At 42.6% G+C, this 24358-nt stretch overlaps 1 pseudogene; it reads right to left on the bottom strand.

Moving 5' to 3' along the window:
• Positions 1 to 12004, bottom strand: part of LOC131415557 (protein O-mannosyl-transferase TMTC1-like) — a 194392-nt pseudogene extending 182388 nt beyond the window's left edge.
• Positions 12005 to 24358: the final 12354 nt, after the last annotated feature.

Raw genomic sequence — 24358 nt, forward strand, 5'->3', positions numbered from 1 at the left:
AGACATATTTTTTCTTAATATTTAGTAGCTTCAATCACATATACTAATTAGAAATTTTAACCTTTAGAAACCTTAATTTGTAAGTAAAAACTAAACAATTATAAACTTTCTTTTACATTAGTATCTTGTGGCTTGGAAAATTTATAAACACTTCATAATTTCTAGACATATGTTACTTTATAGTACAATCTTTTAATAAAACACATGTTTACCAATAGACCCAAAACACCTTTTAGTTTTCCTGTAATGAAAAGCCAAAAGTAGACAAACGTACATTTAGCAATTAATGTCTAATATCTTATGTTATTTGCAAATGATGATACTCAGAGAATTTTTATCATAAAACTTAGCAAAACTCTCAAGTTATAAGTCACCAAAAAGAGTTTGGAAGCTGTAACCACCATAACACATAATTATTGTTTAAAGTTCATCCAATATTCATCTTTTTCACAACTATTTAGTTACTTATTCCCAATAATTATTTAGATTGCCTAAAAGACTTCATAAGACATTAGATAAAATTAGCCAGCATTTAAATTACTATTTTTGTTAACCAGTTCTGTAATAGAAATAACATCAGTTTTTTTCTACAAAATTTCATGTAAATTTCATCACCTCTTATACCTTTAAACATAGTTATCATTAAGATTTTTATCAATAGGTCTTGGTCTTCTCATTTTGGACAAGAGAAGCATTCCCAGTCAGACATTTTAAAACATATTCAGGCAAAGTTCATGTAACTTCTTTACATAAAATTAGCTCAAACATTCCAACCTTTATAATCTTATCAACACTTACACTTTTACATGTTCTCAATTCAGTTGTAACCTGAGTCAAGGTCTTAAGGTTAGTCAAATTTTTCCCTTCCTTTTTTCTGGCCTTTTCTTAGGTACCAATTAAACAATTATGTGAGAGCTCTCAAAACAATTTTTTTCCCCTAATTTAGAAGTTTTTCCAATTCAAAGGATCCGTTGTCTGGCCATTGACGAGTAGGATCTTCATTTGTATATTTATTCCAATAGTGACTCGAACCAATAAGCCTTTTTAAGGAAAGACCCGGAGGTAACTTTCCACGCTTAGAATAAATCTACCATGGACGCAAGAGGCGTCCCTGGTGAGGGCGCAGATGTAGCCCCCGTGATCCACAGAATTCACTCCCAAAGATTCAGAGCAAGCCAAGACCTTCGTTGCACAGGCGGTAAGGATGGTGTCTCCGGTCTCCCACAATAGTGTGGGACGCTTCCAGTCACAGACCCGCTAATCTGTGACACCGGGCGGGCGATACTGGAATAGGATTTTTCCAGCACTAACAAGCAAAGAAGGTTAAGACGACAAAAGCCCTTATGGACTGGGCCCTTTATGACAAACTCCCCTAAGATCTTGGCACAGCCGGACAAAGAGACAGTTCGGAACCCCAGTCTACTTGACTGGCCACCAAGGGGCACCCCGGTAAATGCACCTTCCGTATGGTGGAGACCAAGGAGAATATTCTCACTGGTCACAAAGCCAAGTTTTCAGGACACAGAACAAGACAGAGACTACTCTGGGAGGAAAAGGGATCAAGATCAAAAACTAAGAGTACTCTACCAAATTTAAACCAAGAGTCACTAAAAGCACAAGAAACTAGTTTCCCAAATATTTTCTCCTGCCAATCTAAATTTAGAAAGAGAAAAAATTCTCACCATTTCCTTCCGCCGGACTCCGCAGATAGAGATTCCGGGAGGCTGACGTGGTAAGAAGTCTTACCTTTTGCCGGCTTTCGTCAGGCGTTCCCATATCTCATCATCTGCAGTAGTCCAGGGAGAAGGCAGGTCTTCCAGCCAGAGAAGGCAACTTGCCAGCCAGTGTGGCTCCTGGCGACTACGCCAAAACTGTCGGGGGAAGAGGTGGAATCTCCCTCTGCCCTTTTCCTTAAGGTTCTTATGGCTGGCCAAATAATCAACAAGACAGGTTAGCAGGAGAAAATAATACCATGTTTAATAACATGTATACATGGGAGAAACTCAGAAATGAGCAACTCGCCCCTCTGTCTAAGCTGCTTTCTTAAGTATTGCAGCTAAAGGCGAGGAGCGTGTTGGGGGTGGGTAGCGGCCTGGAACTTCAGAGGGCAGGAGGACAATTCTTTTCGGGGTCATCTATAGATAATGTGGTCAGGGAGAGACAGAGTTTTTTGATAAAAGGGGCTTGGTGCCCCTCCCATTGTAACATCTATTTTAATTATCTTTATAGCCATCATGATAGAAGATCTGTTCCAGGAAGGAGCCACCATGTCAAATTCTTTAGGCAGTTAGTGGGGGAGGTCAAATGTCCTTCAGAGAAAACAATCAAGGTATAAAGAGATATATTTCAGGGTGGCCAAATCTTGATCTCCCACAGCCTCCCTCCCAGGCCAAACCCCAAAGCCCAAGTTAAGATGCCCTCCTTACAATAAAGCAAAGAGTGGAATATTTTTTCTTTCACTCTGCTTGAAATATCTGAGTGTCTCTTCACTTTAATATTCCACATCATCCCGATGTTCCTAAGTAACCATCCCTAAATTTCAATTGCAGATCTTGGGACGTTTGTAAAAGCGCATCTCTATCTCCAACCCGGTTTACTGACAGTAACAAACCCCCACTGGCCAAAGAAGCCCTTCTCTGTCCCGCCCTCCTCACCCCTTCCCCTACCCTTCACCAAGACTCCCCAGAAAACTTTCTCCTTGTGAGGAGGGAGGTCAACATAGCATCATTTCCGCCTTCCCCAGGGAGCCTACCAAGAATAAATAACATGCTTCAGCGAAACTGCCTCTAACTCACTTCTATTTATTTAAAGTCACTTGAGACCATTTCCGAAGGGCCTGTACACTGTAAACACTGCAGGTAGTTACCCTTCTAGAACAGGAACTGCATAAAAACACATGGCTCCCCGGGGCTGCTGGTAAATCCATATTAAGACACAGGAAGACCATAATGTGTCCATGTCTCCCAGGGGAATTTCTAACGATCCCAATCATCAGGGAAGTCTCCTTTCCATCCCCGGGAAGAAGATATAAATAAACTGAGTTGAGTTTTAATACTTTTGTGGATGATTAGAGAATCTCCGCCAGTCTGAGGGAGAGAAACACCTCAGGGTGGGAATCAAGATGGTCCAAACCAGATGCAGGGCAGGCGTGTTCCTGGGAAGCTGCGATACGAGTTTCCAGGAAAGAAGCACTAGGGCAGATATTCCTGCGCGAGGGTCCAATTGCTCAACATTGTCTTGATGCTATATTATGTTTTCCTATGTTATGTTGTTTATTCATTCATTTCAAGAAACGTGCTGTTATGAGAGGTTCGGGGATTCGATCGGAGATGTAAAAGACACTTTCCACTCCAAACAAATGGACTGAAGGTATATTTTATTATATAGAGGATAGTAAAGGCGATAGTCTGCAAACAGACCTGAATAGGTCAAATAATAAGAGGGAAAAAACACCAGCTTGACTGGAAAGGGAAAACATCCACATCGGCTGAGATAGCAGCAGATCCGAATAGGTCATATAATAAGAGGGAAAAACATCAGATCCATCGGAAAGGGAAACACCAGATCGACTGAAGGGAAATGACACAAATCAACCGGAAAGAGAAACACCAGGTTGACCGAAAAGAGAACACATCAAATCAGTTACTTCACAGTAAATCAATTACTCACATCAAATCAGTTACTCACAATATCCACGCCCCACTGCCGGGAGAGCCCTGTCAATCTACGCGGCTGGGCAAGGATTACACGTCCTGGGCAAGGTGTCCCTTCCACAGGTGGAACTCTCACCGGGTCTCAGTCTCCAGCAGTTTATATAAGCAGTTACAGAGTTTACAGAGCAAGCATCCAGTGTTCCCATGCACAAATGGTTATCAGTGGAGTACGTGCACTGAGCCCCTTGGCTAACGTCCCAGCCCAGCGGTTGTGTACATGCATTGTTTTCTTTGGTTATCGTCTTAGCCCGGCACAGATGGCCAGTCCATCCCATGCTATGACGCTCCAAGAGCCTTGAACTGTTACAACTTACAACTCCCTCCGTGGGAGAAAGGCCAGTTCCCGGGAAAAGGCCAGTTCCCACCACACAGAAAGCAGCTTTGTATTTCTTTGTGTGCTGGTGGCTATAGGTCAATGGAGCGGCCAAACATGGCTGTACTCATGTCAAGACACATGCTCTGCATGCTCTTTCCTTTAGTGTTTTTCTAGGATATTGACTGTTCTCTTCATTCTGTCTATTGTCTGGAGGAGTAGGCCCATAGAGTCTTAGGACTGTTTGTTCATAATTTGCTTATTCTTTGCCTCCCACTACTAGAATATATGTTCCCGATGGGCAGAATCTTCATTTGTGATAATGTAGAAAGTAATTCAAGATCTTGGAGTGCCTCTGTTCATCCTTATAATATTATTATTCTACAGTAGATAGTATGAGTTGAAAAATTTGGACATAATGGCTGAAAGCAGAATCTGGTTAACAAAATGCCGCCAAAAAAACCCAACAAAAAACTCCCCAAAATAACCCAGAATGTTTCCAACATGAGTGTCACCATTTAAAGAATAGCAACTTGGAAAGACTTGCATAAAATGCTTCTTTGAGGTCCAGTGTCTTAAGACTGGAGTTGAAGTCCTTTCACAGGCAGGCAATCTCAACCTAATTTTTTGAAGAGCAATAAAAATTCTCATGAAAGCTGTTTGCTATTTCAAATGAAGAAGTCGGTTTTCAAAATTAAGTCTCTCCCAGCCTTAACTGTCAAAACAAAAAGACATAAGCCCTATGACCAGGTTATCAGAGGACAAATCTAGGGTTTTCCAATCACTACGTGCTCACTCATATTTCACGTGTGCACAGAGAGTCTTAAATCACTCATTAACCTCTGTTTAAAAACAAAAAGAAAAGATAATTTCACTTTTGATAAAAATGCATTATAAGCTGTCTCCCCTGGCTGTTTCATCCCATGAGGCCGACAGGATTTCAAAGTTAACTGTCCTCAAAGAGGCCACCTGGTGTGGTGGTTAAGACCATGGAGTTAGGAGCCAGACTGCCAGGTAAGGGGCAGTCCTGGCTCTGATACTTAGCTGCATCAGTTGAGCACAAATCACTTAACCTCTCTGTGCCTCAGTTTCCTTTATCTGTAGAACTGTAGCAATAATAATAATACCTAATTCTTGAGGCTGTGATGAGGATTAAAATGATTAAATATTTAGGGCCAGCCCTGGTGGCCTAGCAGTTAAGTTAGCTCTGCTTCGGTGGCCCAGGTTTGGCCCTTGGCCACATACCTATGCCACTCATCTGTCAGTGGCCATGCTGTGATGGTGGCTCAAATACAAAAAAAAAAGAGGAAGATCGGCTGCAGGTGTTAGCTCAGGGCGAAACTTCCTCAGCAACAAAAAAAAGATTAAATATTTAAAACAGTAAACGCTGCACCCAGTAAATGCTACATAAATAAATGTTAGCTATTACCATAACCAGGGGTTCCTGACTTTTGGGTATCTAAGAATTACCCAGTGTGCTTGGTACAAAGCAGATTCCCTGAGCTGCCCTCCATAAATTGTAATTTAATAGAGCTGGAGGGAGCCCAGAGATCTGCAAGTTTTAGGGCAGCGTGTGAAGAGCTAACGGCCCCACTTTCCCACCAAACCCAGCTCTCTCTGGTAACTCATTGACACATTCACCACCATTTAAGCTAAAATCCAGGGAAGAAAAAACTGCATGCTCCTTTATCACCTGTGTCCGGTGTCTGAAATGATGGGTTCTACAACACTTCCTGTGAGTTTCCACAGCCCGACACTAAACACACAGCACATTTTCCTATCTTCCTCTAAAGCCCCTGGTCTTTCTTCTTCCCCATCTCTTGCCATTATCTCAGCTCAAATGCTTATAAGTGGTTTCCATAGTGTTCTTAGATCACTCAACCAATCCATAACAACTTCTGATTCTTCCGGTTTTTCCTTGTCAACCGAGGAAAAGTCACTACAATTTAAACAGCAGATATTAATTCGGGCAATTAGAATTGCAATTCGGGAGAGACAGATTCAGGCAGAAACCCAAAATATGCTCTGATTACAGGAGAGGGGCTTAGGGGTTTTATGGGAAAAAAGGGAGGATGAGGTGAGCTGTATTAAAGAAGAGTTCATTGGTGCTAGATGAGGCAAGGCTAGATTTGTACTTCATTGATTAGTTAGCTATTCTGTCATCAGCAAGGTCCAGTTTTATCAGTCCTCACGAACAGAATATTCTTGTCCTTCCTGACTTCTTGGAGTTGGCAGTTTGGTGCAGTTTGGAAAACAAAGAAAACAAGACGTGCAAGGCAATTCCTCTGAAATGGTTGCTCTGGCTCTATTTTAATATGGCTCCACTCATGTCATCCTTCACACCTCTAAGGTGAGTCTCTCTGGCTCATAATTCTTTTGGTTGCTCTTCTTCTGCACTCCTTCCAGTACCAGGAACAATCAGCAAATCAGCATCACTTCATGGCTCTGAAGACCCAAAGGATGTGATTTGCAGGCACCAATGCAAACACAACACTGCACTTGGTGGTGAAAGCAAAGTTCATGGTTGTGATGCAAATTTAATGCGGGACATCCTCACACGGGCTGAAGGGAAAGGGGAGGGAGGGAGCATGGGGAAAGTGGAAGGAAAGCTGATCAAGAGGAGCCCACACCCATGGCCAAGTTCAGGAATCGTTAATGTCACTGCTGTCCCCTTAGTATTCAGTTACAACTGCTCCAAAGAAGGGGTGTGGGAACCGAGGACAAGGAAGATCACTAACCACACATAGAAGGTGGCAAGTCCCAGAAGAAAGCCCTCAGAAGAGGAAGTCAGCAAATATTTAAAAATTAGATCATATCAATGCCAAATATCTTCTTTGTAACCGGTTGCTGAGTGATTAGTTTTAGCAATAACCTAGCTGTCCTTCAGAGGTCGGTGTTTGCTGGAGTGCTGAGGGGAGGAGAAAGGCATATTAACTCCTTTGAGGACAGGTTATTCTCAGGTCTTTTTACTCCAATCTGTTAGGAAACGGTATTTCATGGATATGTCTTTTTGTCTGAAATAAAAGTGACCTCTCCTCAGGGAAAAGTGGACATCAGCATGAATGGAAGGCAGTTTGCTGACAGAAGGGCATGGATAGAACCCTTGTGGGTGGATTTGACCTTGGGAAGTACAATGACTACAGCCTTGCACATTTAGGAAGGATGCCCCCACCAAGTTATTATGCTTCAATGTGCCATCCAAGAGGAGGAAGATGTGAATGTGCTGAAGATCCTCTTCTTCCTCAGTCACAGCCCAGCAGGTTCCAGCTGAGAGACACAGAATCAGAGGTGCTCTCAGAATCAGAGCTGCCAATAATAAGGACCCACCCAAATCCTCAGAGTGTGTCCAGGGAACTCATAGGCACCTGTGCTTTCTTTTGCAGCAAGAAAGAGAAAGGCAAGAAGCCAAGAAATAAGACCAAGGAGACCTTATTCTCATATTAAAAAAAAAAAAAAAAGATAGCCCTGTCTTAAAAATTATCTGGAAAGTTGCTGAACGTTCCCCAAATTATTCATTTATGGAGTACCTACTTTGTGGCATGAACTGTTCTAGAAGGTAAGGATAGCCCTCACAGAGCTTATACTGTAGTGGGGGCCGGGGCAGGGTAGGAATAAACAAATAAATATCTAAGGCCAGATAGTGATGGGTGCCACTGAAGACAAAGCAAGGTAGGAGAGTATGGGTGAGGTCTGAAGGAGTGCTTGCTGTCTGAGACAGGATAACCGGGAAAGGGGTCTCTGACGAGGGGCCCTTTGGGCAAAGCCTGAGCAAGCCAGGCTTGCAGGAAGAACTTTCCAGGAAGAAAAACAGCCAGTCAAAGGCCCTGAGGTGGGGCCGGCCCGGTGGCTTAGCGGTTAAGTACTTAAGTATGTGCGCTCCGCTACTGGCGGCCTGGGGTTGGGATCCCGGGCATGCACCGACGCACCACTTCTCCAGCCATGCTGAGGCTGCGTCCCACATACAGCAACTAGAAGGATGTGCAACTATGACATAGAACTATCTACTGGGGCTTTAGGGAAAAAAAGGAGGAGGATTGGCAATAGATGTTAGCTCAGAGCCAGTCTTCCTTAGCTAAAAGAGGAGGATTAGCATGGATGTTAGCTCAGGGCTGATCTTCCTCACCAAAAAAAAAAAAAAAAAAAGGCCCTGAGGTGGCAGCGAGTTTGGTGTGCATGAGGAACAACAAAGGATCTTGAGGGTTGGTTTGGAGTGAGTGCGTGAGGTGGACATGAAGCTGGAGAGGTAGCCAGGGGTCAGATTACACAGGACATTTTGGAACAGAAAATACCTATCGTCATCAGAAGAACAATGTCATGACTTTGGCATCATCAAACATTCCTTCTTTAAAAGTGGGATAACTGGGTACTCAACGGTAGGAAAAATATGCAAATGGCTCCAAAGGAAGAGAGTAAGAATTTATTGATTACAAAAGATTTCTGCATAAGAAGTCTCCCATGACTCCATTCGTGAGCTCATCTACACAATATACACCAAAACCCCTTGACCCTGGAATATGACCTTTCTCTGTCATCTCCACCCCCCATTCAGACTTTCTCTGAAGCATGAATCAGACTTCCTTCCTAACCCTCTCTTCTCTGGATAATGAAGATAAAACACATTTTGCAGATAATTTTCAAAGGCCATTTTTTCACATTCTCTGTACAATAAAAAACCTAGGTCTAGCCCACATTTAAATCAAATATTCCACCATAAGAATCTTCGGTTCCCCCTTACACTTCAAATTATTCACATCAGAAACATCAGGATTGCTGAAGAGTAACTGCAAGTTTATAAAGTAAAAACCAGTTCTGCCAGGATGCCAGAGGGTCTTGCTTGCTAGCGGTTTTGTCAGCTTGGAGGCTGGGGGAGCAGCCAAGGGTGGAGCGGGTCCACTCCTGCTTCTTCTTGGGGAGAAATTCTCCATGCCATTTCTATACCTCTTGTTATAGCTCTTGTCTCAGGCTCTTTTCAAGGATATCTGAGATAGTGTCTCCCTTTGGAAGAGAGGCCAGATTTGTTTCCTGACCAGGATTAAGATAATGTCTTCTCTGGGGAAATGGTTGGGGTGTGGCGATTGCTAAGAGCCCCTTTAAAATATTGGGGTTCACTGGCTGTGACACAGATCCACTGTAGGTGAAATATCCATCTAGGTCTTCCTTGCATCACTCCCATGGGACTTCGGAGGTGAGGAGAAGCAAGTGAACATGAAGCTCATGCTGACTGTTCAGTCCTGAATAATCAAGCGATGAGGTACTTTTTATTTCTGACCCAGGCTTCTTCTGTCTTCTGCTAGCATCTATAAAACTGTGGCAAGCTGTTTGCTTCTAAGCAAGGTAAAATCTCAGACCCTTTACAATTTTTGATGCCTTCTTTGCTTTTTCCCCTAACCCAGGCAGCTGGCAGATCCCAGCTACCTCCTGCTGTGACTGAACAGGACCACACAGGGGCTCAGTCTGCCCATCTGCAAAGCTGCCCCTAAGACTGAGAAATTACCACCCTGGAAGCAGCGTCCCACTCCCCCCGCCCCCTTCCACAACCCTCTCAGGAGCCGGCCGTACTATGGTCACTACAGGGGCGAGGGCGGGGGGAGGCAAGTGAGGATCAGGCTCCTTCAGCTTGCCTTCAGTTCTCTCCAGAGAGAACAATCCGCCGAGAGCGCAGACACTTGAGAAAACTGTCCCGACTCCCCAACCAGTGCCCCTGGATCCGCCCCACGAGTTCAGTGAAGCAGGGCAGAGGACTGCGGAGCAGAGTGGCATGGACAGCCCGGAGAGGAGGGAGGCGCGGAGGGGAAGGGGAAGCAAGATATAGAAACTCTCCTCATCCAGTCTCGCAACTTCTCCGGACACGGGCGCATTCGAAAGTGAGGACGCAGAGCGGCCGGTAGGACTTGTGGCTGGTGTTCTCGGCCATGCCCTTGCCCCAGAAGTCGTTGGTGAAGATGCCCCAGCGCAGCGGGGCGCCGGGCCGCACGTCGGGGTTGTTCACGATCGCCCACACGTCGTCGTGCACGAACTCGCCCTGCAGGGAGCGGCCGTAGCACAGGCAGCTCGCCCCGGCCAGCAGCGCCGCAGCCCCGGCCGGCGCGAGTCCGCAGCCCCGCCGCCGCCTCGGGCAGAGCTTGTCACCACCATCGCGCCGCCGTCGCCACCGCGGCTCTGGCCTCTCCCGGGCGTCTGGCATCCTCCCCGGCCGGGGCCCCGGCGGCGCGCGGCGGCTGCCCGGAATGGGGCTCGGGCATGGTGCGGCACCCGGGGCACCCGCCGCTGGCGCCCCGCGCTCCGCCGCCGCCTGCGCCGCCGAGTTGGCCCAGCTGCAAATAAACAGCAGTCCCCCCGCCTCCCCCGGCCATCGCCACCTCCTCCGCCCCACTGCGCATGCCCCGCTCGCTCTCGCCTCCACCCCCCAATCCCGGGACTCGGGCCGCTCTCTCCCCGCAGCCCGCACCCTCCGCCCCGGCCGGCTCCTGGTGCGCTCAGCCCCCGGGCGCCTGCATCCCCCCGGTGGCCAGAGTTCGAGCGCAGGTGGAGCGGAGGGCGCAGCGGGGGGCTGCCCCGAGGGGCGGAGAAGGGGAGCCCGGGGTCCGGTCTGGTGTGCCTGGCGATGCTCGCCGCACTGCCCCGCATCCACTTCCTCCTGAACCAGGCTGGGGAGGGCCTCATCTGGCGGGCACCTCCGGGCGCGGCGCCAGGACGGGCTGAGCAGGTGCGCCCCCTGAAACCCCCCACCCCACGCTCCGAGAGAGGAAAGTGGCCGCTGCTCCCCGGGAAGTTCCCGCCTTTTCAGCACCCGGGACAACAGCAGCGGAGGCGCCCGGGGACTCGCTCTCCGGCCGGCACCCGCGCGCGCGTCCCCTCGCCCTCCCCGCAGTCTCCTTCCCGGGCCTTTCTGTCCCCCACCCGCCCTGCGTCCCGCAGTCGCGGCCGCCGGGTGGAGGAACCGCGGGAAAGGGAGCTTCCAAAGCGGCTCTCCGAAAGCCGAGAGGAAGGGTCTCCCTGACCGAGGGCTTCCTGCCCCCCCTGCCCCGTGTGATCAGAGGCGCCCCGGCTCTTTTCCTTCACCGCCCATCGCTCTGCTCGCACTTATGACAAGTCCCGGGTTCGATTTTTGGTTTGAGGCTGGGGGCTAAGTTGGTTTCAGAAACATTTCTCCTCATTTTAGCTTCTATGTAAACTCTTGAGATAATACGGAAGATGCCGAGCAAATTCCTTTCTTCTCATCCGAGTGGATCACTTGAGTCTGATGATTATTTTCTGGACTTTGCACGTGTTTGAACTGTTCCTGCTAACAATACGCAAAGAACTGTGTGAGTCCTCTGGCTTTGGCTTCTAAATTTCCCTGTCTGAAAGATTGTTTTGTATTTTAAAATATTAATTATTATATGTAAACAAAGTAGATATCCCAGAGTGCTACTTGATTTATCTTGAGGTTTGCAAATCTATTAATTCTTTAAGCCCTTTGAAACTTACCATTGCTATATGTTACTGTGTTCAGTTACCTGGAATTTGACACATCCAAATAGAAAAACTTAAAATACCTAATTCTTCATTGATTTGCCTTTTTAGTACCTAAATTTATTCCAAACAAAAGAATTCGAATTTGGGGTGAATTTTTTTTTTTAGTTTAAATAAATTGAATAATAAAAAAAGAATTTGAGGCAAAATATTTGAGTAGTTGAACACTCACTGAATGGAGTGACACATTCACATGGAACAAAAATGTTCCAAGACAGGCTACGTTTTATCCATTTTCCATTCATTTCTGGTGACCTAAAAATTACTGAATGAGAAATGAGATTGAAAATTCAGAGCATGAATGTTTTCATCAAAATTATTTTACACTCTGGTAGCTTTAGCTCTTCCTTGGGCTCAGTCTGTCTCCACACAGAGGACCCTGCCTCCTCCCAGGCAACTTACAATGCAGGAAAACGGTCTCTTTGCTGCTGACCAGACGAATACACCTATATACTGTGGGCATAATCTGTGCTAAAATGTGCAATGGACTGGCCTGGATGACCAAACCTGCACAAAGTTGGTATATATGTGTGAAATTAACTCCATAATATTCTAGACATCTAGAATATTACCAATAAGGAATTGGCTCACTTGAGTATGGAGGCTGGCAAGTCCCAGAAAAGCTGGAGACCTGGGAGAGCCAATGATGGAGTTTTAATCCAAAGGCTGGAGTCTTGAGACCCAGGGAGAGTTGATGTCTCAGTTTGAGTCTGAATGCAGTCAGGCAGGAGGAATTCCCTCTTATTCAGTGTAAGTGTCAGCCTTTTTCTTCTATTCAGGTCTTCAACTGATTGGATGAGGCCCCCCCAAATTAGAGAAAGCAATCTGCTTTACTCAGTCTATCATTTTAAATGCTAAACTCATCCAAAAACACCCTCACAGAAATACCTAGAATAATCTTTGACCAAATATCTAGGCACCCGGTGGCCCAGTCAAGATGACACATAAATTTAACAATCACAATTTCTAAGTTAACAGCTAAATAGAATAGTGAAATTGTCCTTGTTAGTAGGTGTAATAGGTTGATGTGTTAAGCTTCTTAAGAAATGTGCTTATATTTTTTATAGGAGCTTTGTAGTGACAAAGCCTTATCCCAAAAGAGTAATTCTAATCATAGTTTTCTTTTTTTTTTTTTTTTTTATTGTGAGGAAGATCAGCCCTGAGCTAACATCCATGCCAATCCTCCTCTTTTTTTGCTCTGGAAGACTGGCCCTGAGGTAACATCCCTACGATCTTCCTCCACTTTATGTGGGACGCCGCCACGCTGGTGACAAGCGGTGCGTGGGTGCGTACCCAGGCCTCCAGCAGCCGAGTGCGTGCACTTAACTGCTATGCCACAGGGCTGGCCCCTAATCATAGTTTTCTATAGAGAGCAGACCTTTTCTTCTTCCTCAAATCATCATCAAAGCTAGCCCTGCCCACCCACTTCTTCTCTGAATTGTCTCCTTTTTAGAGGAAACCAAGATGAGTTTCCTTGACAATGGAAGAATTGAAGAGCGGTGCTCATGTGCAGACAGCTGGGACTCCAGAGAGGTGACTAAAAGGAGCAGGAGAAAAGACACTTCCAAGCTTGATTCCATGTTTCTGAGCACCCAGTGTTTTATTAAGCTTTCTCTAGATTCAGTGACATCTAGATTCTGTCTGGTTCAGATGATGCATTTGGGATTAATTTTATTTAAAATATTAACATACCTTACATCTTCTCAGAGACAAAGCAATAAATAAATATTTTAAAATATTAAACCGTTTTTTGCATCTTCATCTTTCCTTGTTTCAGTACTGCTCTGTGTTAAGAGAAATAGTGTAAAAGGGTTGATGTCTGAGAAAGAAGGTTTACACTACTATGCCAGCCTATCGAGCTGTCTGCTTCTCTCTTGAAGCGTGGGAAACTTAGTTTGGCTACAAAAGGGACTGCACAGGCACAGGATTTAAGCCTTGTTATTTAGTATCTGCTTATACTTAAAGCATTTATTGTTATTGTAGTACTACTTTCTGAGACACCTTTTGTCACCCACAGCAATTTAAAACAATTATTACTGAAATGCCTCCCTGAGGCTCACCCAGATTAAGTCACCCATGCAAATGAGGAAGAACTATATTCCTGAAAGAAATTAGAATGGGGCTAAAATAAATCAAAGGCAAGAAGGTATTATGAAATTTGAAATTTATTCTATTATCGCTTTATTCAGTTATTACCTTTTGTGCTTTTTGTGCATAATTATATGCACAGGTCAGATATGTCCAATATCACTGGTAAATATGTTAGCCCAATGTCATACAGGCAGGAAGGATGAATGTAGAATCTACAATGGAAAAAAAAAAAGCAATTATTTTTCCTATAATAATTAAAATATTACTAGTTCTTGAAGAAATACAGAAGAGCATAAAAAATAAAATATAAATATCCTCATCCTATCACCCAGAAATAACCACTGCAAATACTTAGATATATTTACTCGAGTCTTTTATCAATGCACAGAAATACATTTTCTTTAATGTATATTGGGATTTTGTTAAATGTGCTATTCTATACAAAGCTTTTTTTAGATAATTTTTTTCATGAGATTAATTATTCTGTTATAAAATGACATCTAACAGTTGTGTAGTATTACATCATAAGGATGAACCACAATTAAGCTAACCAATCACATTTTTCTTGACTACTTAAGTTGCATTTAGTTTGCCTTTGTTATATAAAAAAAACTTATGTCAAATATCAAACCCAAGAAATTGTACTAATTCAATTATTCTCACAATTATACCATACATTTATCCTATATTTTGATGGAAATTTATCTGGTATGAATTGTTTCCTAGGAATTATTGTCCAAGAGCACATTACAATCTTGAGTTTCAATTTTTATATTTACTCCATATGGGTCCACTGCTGACAAAGCCAAGTCTGCCCTCAACCTGAGCAAGCCCAAGTGGGTTGTACTCTCTCTCTCTCATAATCGCACCCACCAGAGTCTGACACCAGGGTTCTAGCACTTACCAGGAAGTGATAAATCCCATCCTGTCTCACTCCTCACCCTCATCTTTGGTCTTTGCCCAACAAGTAAGCTCCTAAGATTCAAGATAGTAATATATCTTCTCCTTAGCCCTTATTCCCATGTTATCTGTTTTTTTCATCCCTGAACAATAATTAAGGCAGTGTCATGTTGGTGCATAGACAAACAGAACAGTGGAACAGAATAGAGTTCAGAAACAGACCTACTCCTATACACACAGTTGTTTATTGCCAAGATGCCACTGCAGTATGGAGAAAAGGTTGGTTTTTTAAGTAAATGATGGTGGGTCAGTTAGATATCAATATGGAAAAAAAAGAGGAATCTTGACTCTTACCTCACACCTTACACAAAAATCCATTCTAGATGGATCAGACCTAAATGTGAAAGGTAAAATATTAAAACTTATATGTGACAACAAAGGAGATTGTTTTCATGGCCTTAGGTAAGCAAATATTGCTTTAAAAGACTCAGAAGCACTAACTTAAAAATATTGATACATTGGGCTTCATTAAAATTACGAACTTCTATTCATCAAAAGCAGCCACTAAGAGTCAAGTCAAGCCACATTTTGGAGTAAATCCACAGGCAGATGCTTTCCTGTGGTATTCTCATTTTTTTTTTTTTTTTTGGTGAATGGCCCTAAGTGAAAAATAGGAGATTTTATTGAATAACAAACGCTATTGAATGGGAAATAGCTTCCCTAACAAGTTTATAACATTTGGCCAAAATTTGAGAGGTTTCTTAGAACAAAAGTAAGATCCAAAACAAGATATAGCTTTGCAAATTAAAAACAAAAAACAAATGTACTGCCAAACTTTCATTTCTTTGATGGTTAATTTTAGGTATTAACTTGAAAGGGTCAAAGAGTGCCTAAATATTAAATATTATTTCAGAGTGTGTCTTTGAGGATGTTTCTGGATGATATAGCGTTTTAATCAGTAGACTGAGTAAAACAGATTCCCTCCCCACCCCATGTGAGTGGGCATCATCTAATCTGTTTAGGGCTTGAATAGAACAAAAAAGAAAGGAGGGAAGAAGGAATAATTCACTTGAAGCTTGAGCTGGGATATTGGTCTTCTCCTAACCTTGACTGTGACTTACACCACTGGTTTCCTGGTCCTCTGGCATTCTGTCTTGGACTGGAGCCATACCATTGGCTTTCCTGGATCTCCAGCTTGTAAATGATAGATTGTGGGACTTCTTACCCTCCACATCAGGTGAGCCAATTTCTTATAATATATATAAGGAATTTCCCTGGAGAACCCTGACTAATACAGATTTTGGTACTGGAAGTGGTTCTACAGGAACAGAATTTTACATAAAAGTTTTATGAATTGGTTCTGGAGTTGCTGGAATTGGTTTGCTAATCTGATTAGATTTAGAGATGCTAATGACTATTTCTAGTAGTAAAGAGCACTGATAGTCCAGGGTGTGGTCTGGCAATAGAGATATGTAAAATATCTCAATTGGGATGTTCCTAATCAACTGCTTATAAGAAACAAGAATCTGGGTGACTGTGAATATGATACTTTTGAAAATTTTTGGAAAACTAGTGAATACAATGAGGTTGGCTGGTTGCTCCTAACAACGCTGGACAAAGTGGTGAAAGAAAAGAATGAGCTCAGGGATTCTAATTCCCAGCTCAAGTACTGCATAAATGATTTAAGAGCGTCTATGTGTGCCCTGAAGGAGAGTCTTATTTCCTATAGCTGCAGAGCTGAGATTGCTGCAAGTCAAATGCAGAATCTCATCCTGTGATGGGCTGAATTAAAGTACAAGTTGAACCCCCAGCCTCACAGGCTGCCAGCTGTTAAAGTGAAGGCGTTGGTTGGGAAGGAATGGGATCCTGAAAGTTGGAATGGGGACATGCTAGGAGAAGACCATGATGAAGCTGGGAACACTGAGCCCCTAAATTCTGATGAGTCTTCTTTGCCAGTGGAAGAGGCCTCCTTACCCACAGCCGAAACAGCTCCTTATCTCAGTGGAAGTGCCCTCCCTACTCCCAGTGGAATAGGCCTTTCTACCTGAGTCTGAGGGGATTAACCCTGCATTGCCTAAAGAAATTATAATGGCCACCCGTGAGGCAGTTGCCATACAAGACAATGCCAATTCTCCTCAGGACCCACCCCTAATACCCCTCTTTGCTTCCAGACCTATACCTAGCCTCAAGTCCCAGCAGGCCCCTAAAGTGTGACCCATAAGGATGTACACTACACTGCAAAAGAACTACTTGAGTTTTCTAACTTATACAGACAGAAATCCAGAAATATATGTGGGAATGGATACTGAGGGTGCGGAATAATGGTGGCAGAAACGTAAAGTTGGATCAGGTTCAATTTATTGATGTGGATTCGATAACAGAGATTCTGCATTTATTGTTGCGTCTTGGGGCGTTAGAAAAGGCTCTAACAGTTTGTTAATTGGTTGGCTGAAACATGGACCAAAAGGTGGCCCACGGTGAGTGAGTTGGAAATGCTGGACCTGCCTTGGTTTCATGTAGAGGAAAGGATTCAAAGGCTTAAGGAGATTGGAACGTTAGAGTGGATTTGTCATTTAAGACCTACTCACTCAGACTGGGAGGGTCCAGAAGACATGCCATTCACCAATACCATGAGAAATATATTGTGAGGGGAGCCCTGGCATCTTTGAAGAGCTCTGTGATTGCTCTTCTCTGTAGGCCTAACCTTATACTGGTCACTGAATTGGGAAACCTAAATGCAATGTGAGTAATCGGATCCCAGGATGGCAGGGGCTGAGTGGCCACACTCAACTGCTAAAGGCAAGGTGGGCATGGTTACCATACTGGACTGCAGAATCAAAGCAGCAATCAGAATAGTCTGACTCAGGCAGACCTGTGGAGTTGGCTAGTTGATCATGGTGTTCCTAGTGAAATAGATGTAAAGCCTACTAAATTCTTACTTGATCTGTATAAGCAAAAAAGTTTTAGGTCAACTGAACCAAAAATCTAACCTGAATGGTAAAAACAGGGACTCGTGGCCCCCCAATCAGTTTCCAGACTTGAGCCAGTTTACAGACCTAGAACCCCTTGAGTGAAGGGGAGACTGGGTCCCCTTGAGGAAGGACCCCGGTACACTACCAAATATTTATACTGTTACTCTTTCTCCCAACCTTCTCCAAAAGGACCTACAGCCTTTTGCCAGGATAACTGTACACTGGGGAAAAGGAAATAATGAGAGCTTTTGAAGACTACTGGACACTGGCTCTGAACTGACACTAATTACAAGAAACCCAAAATGTCACCATGAGGTGAACCTATAGATGTCAGGTGATCAATGGAATTTTAGCTCATATCCTTTTCCCGGTGAGTCCCTGAACCCAACCTGTAGTTATTTCCCCAGTTCCAGAATACATAAATGGAATAGATATACTTAGCAGTTGGTAGAATCCCCATATTGATTCCCTGACCTGTGGAGTGAGGGCTATTATGTTGGGAAAGGCCAAATGGAAGCCACTAGAACTGCCCCTACTGAGGAAAATAGTAAACCAAAAGCAATACTGCATTCCTAGAGGGATTGCAGAGGTTAGTGCGGCCATCAAGGACTTGAAGAATGCAAGGGGTGGTGATTTCCACCAGTCTCCATTCAATTTGCCTATTTGGCCTGTGCAGACGGCAGATGGATCTTGAAGAATGACAGTGGATTATCCTAACCTTAACCAGGTGACTCCAATTGCAGCTGCTGTACCAGATGTGGTTTTATTGCAAATGAAAATATCCCTGGTACCTGATATGCAGCTGTTGATCTGGCAAATGCCTCTTTCTCCATCCCTGTCAATAAGACCCACCAGGAGCAGTTTGCTTTCAGCTGGCAAGGCCAGCCATACACCTTCACTGTCCTACCTCAGGGGTATATCAACTCTGCAGCCTTATGTCATAATCTAGTTTGCAGGGATCTCTATTGCCTTTCTCTTCCATGTGGTACCACACTGGTCCATTATATTGGTGACATTATGCTGATTGGACCTAGTGAGCTAGAAGTAGCAACTACTTCAGATTTATTGGTAAGTTATTTGCATGTCAGAGGGTAGGAAATAAATTTGACAAAAATTCAGGGATCTTCTACCTCAGTGAAATTTCTAGGGTTCCAGTGATGTGAGGCACATCAAGACATCCCTTCTAAGGTGAAGGATAAGTTGTTGCATTTGGCCTCTCCTACACCTAAGAAAGAACATGCCTAGCGGGCTTCTTTGGATTTTGGAGATAATGTATTCCTCATTTGTGTGTATTACTCTGGCCCATTTGCTGAGTGACTCAAAAAGCTGCAAGTTTTGAGTAGGACTCAGAACAAGAGAAGGTTCTGCCACAGGTCCAGGCTGCTGTGCAAGCTGTTCCACCACTTGGGCCATATGATCCAGCAGATCCAATGGTGCTTGAAGTGTCAGTGGCAGATAGGGATACTGTCTGGGGCCTTTGACAGGCCCCTATAGGTGAATCGCAGTATAGACTCTTAGGATTTTGGAACAAAGCCCTGCTATCCTCTGAAGATAACTAGTCTCCTTTTGAGAAATAGCTCTTGGACTGCTACTGAGCCTTGGTAGAGACTGAATGCTTAACCATGGGCCACCAAGTTACCATGGTGACCTGAGCTGCCCATTATGAACTGGATATTGTCTGATCCACCAAGCCATAAAGGTGGGTGTGCACAGCAGCACTCCACCATCAAATGGCAGTGGTATATATGAGATCAGGCCCAAGCAGGCCCTGAAGAAAGTTATGTGAAGAAGTGTCCCAAAGGCCTTATGGTCCGTACTCCTGCTACACTGCCTTCTTTGTCCCAGCCTGCACCTATGGCCTCATGGGGAATTTCCTATGATCAGTTGACAGAAGAAGAGAAGAGTTGCACCTGGTTTACAGATGGTTTTGCATGATATGCAGGCACCACTTAAAAGTGGACAGCTGCAGAACTATAGTCCCTCTCTGGAATATCCCTGAAGGAGAGTGGTAAAGGGAAATCCTCCCAGTAGGTAGAACTTTGAGCAGTGCACTGCTCGAGTTGTTCATTTTTCTTGGAAGAAGAAATAGCCAGACATAAAATTTTATACCAATTCCTGGGCTATGACCAATGGTTTTGCTGGATGATCAGGGACTTGGAAGGAACGTAATTGGAAAACTGGTGAGAAGTAAATTTAGGGGGAAGAAGTATGTGGATAAACCTCCTTGAATGAGAAAAAACCATGAAGATATTTGTGTCCCATGTGAATGTTCACCAAAGTATGACTCAGAAGAGAAGGATTTTAATAATCAGGTTGATAGGATGATCTGTTCTGTGGATACCAGTCAGCCTCTTTCCCCAGTCACCCCTGTCATTGCCCAATGGGCTCATGAACAAAATGGCCATGGTGGCAGGGATAAAGGTTATACATGGGCTTAGCAACATAGACTTCCACTCACCAAGGCTCACCTGGCTACAGTCCCTGCTGAGTGCCTAGTCTATCAGCAGCAGAGACCAACACTGAGTCCCTGACATGCACTATTCCCCAAGGTGATCAGCCAGCTACCTAGGGGCAGGTTGATTACATTGGACTGCTTCCTTCACGGAAGGGGCAGTGTTTGTTCTTACTGGAATAGAGACTTACTCTTGATACAGATTTGCCTTTCCTGCACACAATGCATTTGAATTGGTAGACTGAGTAAAGCAGATTTCCCTCCCCAATGTGGGTGGGCATCATCCAATCTGTTTAGAGCCTGAACAGAGCAAAAAGGCAGAGGAAGGGAGAATTCACTCTCTGTGCCTGACTACTTGAGCTCAGACATTGGTCTTCTCTTGCCCTCAGACTGGGACTTAGACCATCTACCATCAGCTCTCCTGGTCCTCAGGCCTTCAGATTCAGACTAGAATTACACCGTTGGCTCTCCTTGGTCTCCAGCTTGCAGATAAGAGATTATGGGACTGCTCAGCTTCCAGAATTGTGTGGGCCCATTCCTAATAGTTAATCTCTCTCTTTCTCTGTGTATATAGTATATATATATCCTATTGGTTCTGTTTCTCTGGAGAACCCTGACTAATACAATTTCTTTCCATAAACTCACAAGGAGAATTGTCATTTAGTCTTTATTTATTTATTTAAAAAAAATTTTTTTTTTGTGAGGAGATCAACCCTGTGCTAACATCTGCCAATCCTCTTCTTCTTTTTTTTTTTCTGCTGAGGAAGACTAGCCCTGTGCTAACATCCGTACCCATCTTCCTCCACTTTATATGGGACATCGTCACAGCATGGCTTGCCAAGCAGTGCGTCAGTGCGTGCCTGGGATCTGGTGTGTGCCCGGGATCTGAATCAGCGAACCCTGGGCTGCCACAGCAAAACACATGCTCTTAACCAGTTGCGCCACCAGGCCGGCCCCATGTCCTTTACTTTTAAGAGCCAAAATTACACTTTTCTTATAGATATAGATGCTACAATTTTGACAGTAAACTCTACCACTATATCCATCCCTCTCTCTCAAAGTCAACAAGCAACCCACTTGGTAGGCGTCTCCAACAGCCCTCAGATGCTTCTTGTCACCCAGCCAACAATTGGTACCCTTGGTCCTTTGACTCAGAGATATGTTTTCCTCTTCTGTAATAACACACCAGCCAAATTAATCAGGAGGGATTTGCATTATAATGGAATCATCAAATTAAGTGGACTTTGAAATCTCTGAGGACTCCTCTATTCATAATCCGATTTCGCTAATTTGGACACAGACTTACCCGTGTCTTATGCTTAAATTAGACACAATTTGAAGAATTTTGTGAAGCTTCAGATTCTTTATGGGAGAAAAATTGGAGCTGAGCCAATCTTGCAAAATACACTTTGCTACCAGAAGAAGAGGAAGGAGTGAGGCCTATAATAGAAGAATTAGTAGAAAAAGACTAATTTTACTTTTACACTTGTCTTTGTAATATTTCTTTTCTGTCTTTTGAAAACTATTGGAAGGACGTACAATTTGTTCAAGATTTTAGGCTATCAATAGAATAATTATAAACTGCTTTCTGGTGATGCTGAATCCAAATATGATCCTTTTTGAAACTGATGATCCTAACTCTTAAATTATTACTCCAAATCTAAAATTTAAATAAACAAAACTCTGCAAACTTAAATTTCATAATGGTGATGGGAAGAGAAATAGGCAGTGTGGAGCTGGGAATATTTTTGTTGCCACTAGTTTTTGTTGAGAAATATCCCATGGAAGTGGAATTAAAATTTTCTGGAATTAAAATTCTCAGGAAAAATGTGAAAGATTTGGAAATGGGGAAAGAATTACTGAGTGTCCTTTCAGTGGAATGCTGGGCATTGTCTATGTGTCTTGGCTGGGGTAATCTGATTGTATAGAAGATTCTAATCTGATTCTGTAGAAACTGGAAAATTCACAAATATGTGGAGATTAGACAACATGTTCCTGAACAACCAATGGATCAAAGAAGAAATCAAAAGAAAAAGAAAAACTATTTTGAGACAAATGAAACACAGCATACCAAAACTTATGAGATGCAGTAAAAGCAGCTCTAAGAAGGAAGTTTATAGTGTAAATGCCTACATTAATAAAAAAGAAAAATCTCAAACAACCTAACTGTAGACCTCAAGGAACTAGAAAAAAAGAAAAAACTAAGCCCAAAATTATCACAAAGAAGGAGAGAACAAAAATCAGAGTGGAAATAAATGAAATAGAGACTAAGAAGACAATAGAAATGGTCAATGAAACTAAAAGATAGTTTTTTGAAAAGATAAACCAAAAAGAAAAACCTTTAGCTAGACTAACCAAGAAAAAAGAGAAAGGACTCAAATAAATAAAATTATAAATGAAAGAGGAGACGTTGCAACTGATATTGGACAAATACAAAGGATGATAAAAGACTACTATGAACAATTATGCATCAACAAATTGGACAATGTAGAAGAAATGGATAAATTTCTAGAAACATACAACCTACCAAGACTGAATCATGAAGATATTAAAAATCTGAATAGACCAATTACTAATGAGGAGATAGAATCAAAATCAAAAGCCTCCCAACAAATAAAAATCCAATATAAGTTGGCTTCACTGGTGAATTCTACTAAACATTTAAGGAAGAATTAATACCAATCATTCTCAAACACTTCCAAAAATTAAAATAGGAGGGAAACACTTCCAACTCATTTTACAAGGCCAGCATTATCCTGGTACCAAAACCAGATAAAGACACTACAAGAAAATGAAGTTACAGGCCAATATTCCTGATGAACATAGATGCAAAAATCCTCAACAAAATTGAACAGTACATTAAAAGAATCATGCACCATGATCAAGTGGAATTTATTCCAGGAATGCAAGGATGGTTTAACATCCTCAATCATCCTTAATCAGTGTAATACACCACGTTAACAAAATAAAAGATAAAATTAATATAATCATCTTAATAGATGCAGAAAAAGCATTCAACAAAATTCAACATCTTTTCATGATAAAAGCTGTCAACAAGGTGGGTATGGAGGGAATGTACTTCAATATAATAAAGGCCAAATATGGCAAGCCCACAGCTAACATCATACTCAATGGTGAAAAACTGAAAACTTTTTCTCTAAGATCAGGAACAGACAAGAATGTCCACTCTCACCACTTTTATTCAACATACTACTAGAAGTCCTAGCCAGAAAATTAGGCAAGAAAAAGAAATAAAAGGTACCCAAATCATAAAGGAAGATATAAAATTGTCACTAATTGCAGGTGACATGATATTATATATAGAAAACCTTAAAGACGCCACCAAAACTGTTAAAACTAATAAATGAATTCAGTAAAGTTGCAGGATACAAAAATCAATATACAAAAACCAGTTGTGTTTCCATATACCAATGAACTATCAGAAAGAGAAATTAAGAAAACAATCCCATTCACAATTGCATCAAAAAGAATAAAATACTTAGGAATAAATTTAACCAAGGTGGTGAAAGATCTGTACACTGAAAACTATAAGATATTGATGAAAGAAATTGAAGAAGACACAAATGAATAGAAAGATATTCTGTGCTCATGGATTGGAAGAATTAATATTGTTAAAATGTCCATACTACCCAAAGCAATCTACAGATTCAATGCAGTACTTATCAAGATTATGATGACATTTTCACAGAAATAGAACAAACAATCCTAAAATTTTCATGGAACCACAAAAGACCCTGAATAACCAAAGCAATCTTGAGAAAGAAGAACAAAGCTAGAGGCATCGTGCTTCCTGATTTCAAACAATATTACAAAGCTATAGTAATCAAAATGGTATGTTATTGACATAAAAACACACACATAGATCAATAGAACAGAATAGACAGCCCAGAAATAAACCCATGCATATATGGTCAATTAATGTACAACAATGAAACAAGAATATACAGTGGAGAAAGATAGTCTTTTTAATAAAAGTTATTGGGAAAACTGGATAACCACATGCAAAGGAATGAAATTGGACCACATCTTGCACTATATGCAAAAATCAACTCAAAATGGGTTAAAGACTTGAATGTGAGACCTGAAACTATAAAACTCCTACAAGAAATCAAGAAGCTCTTTGACATCAGTCTTGGTGATGATTTTTTGGATTTGATGCCGAAAGCAAAGGCAACAAAAGCAAAAACAAACAAATGGGACTACATCAAATTAAAAAACTTTTGCACAGCAAGGAAACCATCAACAAAATGAAAAGGCAACCTATGGTGTTGGGGAAAATATTTGCAAATCATATATCTGATGAGGGGTTAATATCCAAAATATATAAAGAACTCATACAACTCAGCAGTAAAAATCAATCTGATTAAAAATGGGCAGAGGA

This window comes from Diceros bicornis, chromosome 17 (genome assembly GCF_020826845.1).
Source record: "Diceros bicornis minor isolate mBicDic1 chromosome 17, mDicBic1.mat.cur, whole genome shotgun sequence".
Lineage (NCBI taxonomy): Eukaryota > Metazoa > Chordata > Mammalia > Perissodactyla > Rhinocerotidae > Diceros > Diceros bicornis.